The following is a 1,454-nucleotide window of genomic DNA, read 5'->3' as shown; positions in this document are numbered from 1 at the left end:
TCCGCGACCGAACGTAACGTATGTATATATATTTTTACGAAGGAAACTTTCATTCCTCGGGATTTTGTAATTTCTCACAATTTCACGCTTTCGGTATTCTTTCCCGCAGAAGTGGATTATCTCGCGTGCCTCGACACGGTGAGAAAGAATGGCGAGATACCTTTTATCCAATTATAGACGTGAACGCGCGGCTGTTTACGGCACGCTCGCGCGTTCACGCCGCTATCGGATTTACCCCGTGACCGCGTTTCGCGGGGATTAGATATTCTTAATTGGCGCGGCAGCGTACGTCGCGCGGACGATGAACCGTTTGTAATAAGCGGAGATAATGAGCGCGCGGCGCGCGCCAGATCGATAACCGCTCGAAAGAAGAAAGGGAACGGCGACCGCCGTTAATGCTGATAACGCGATAAGATAAAGTTATCACCGATCTCTTTGTATACCCTCTCCAGAAGATGATAGCAGGCAGGACAGAAAGATGGAAAGAGGAAAAAAGAAGAGCGATAGAGAGAGAGAGAGAGAGATGGAAAAGGGTGTGCACCCCGTTCGATAGCCATCGTCGAGGAGACTGTGCGATGCACGCGCCGATGGCTGCACATGTGTATATATTAGGAGCAGCGAAACGTTGTCGAGCGACGACGACGACGACGTCCTCGACACGCTTCGCCTCGGCGATACGAGTACAATCCTCTCCGTGACTCGAATCTGAGAAGCTCGAGAATATTGGAGAGACCTGGAAGTTGATTATATATTTTGAGAGATAAGATAGAAATTATATAAAAGCAAATTTGCTAGGTGCTTACCAATAAAGTTATAAATATTTTAATTAATTTGCTCATATTTGTACTTTTCATCTCGTTTCACGATACACAATCGATTTCCTGGAGAGTCGGGGGGGGGGGGAGAATGAGTGCGGCATCCTGTAACATAGTAGGCCTGTTCTTTTTAGCTGAACTTTTGCACCAGTTCATCTTTCTTCCTCTTATTTCCTCCTGGAGAGAAAAGAAAGAAAGATGAACTGCAAAAGTTCAGCTAAAAAGAACAAGCCTATTGACTACAGGATGTTCCATCTAACTCGATCTCTCTCATCCAAAGTTATCTGCCTTCTCTATAGGCCTGTTCTTTTTAGTTGAACTTTAGTTTTGCAGAAGTTCATATTTCTTCCTTTTTTCTTTAGGAGGAAAAAAAAAGAAGAAAGATAAACTGCAAAATGTGCAAAAGTTCAACCAAAAAGAACAGGCCTTATATTGTATCCTCGCGGAGAAATGTATGAGAATTATACTGATACTCTCCAGCAATTAAGAGAACATTTCATCTTTGTTTAACATTGACAAACATCAAGGATGTAATGATTCACTGTAGGAATCTTATATCAAAGTTTGACCACGAACGATTTTGTTAAAATCCTGCGAGAGAGGAAGATTTATATACTGTTCTCTGTATATATATATATA

Source organism: Trachymyrmex septentrionalis, unplaced genomic scaffold, assembly GCF_001594115.1.
Source record: "Trachymyrmex septentrionalis isolate Tsep2-gDNA-1 unplaced genomic scaffold, Tsep1.0 scaffold277, whole genome shotgun sequence".
NCBI classification, from domain to species: Eukaryota; Metazoa; Arthropoda; class Insecta; order Hymenoptera; family Formicidae; genus Trachymyrmex; species Trachymyrmex septentrionalis.
Note: the sequence above shows the minus strand (reverse complement) of the source record.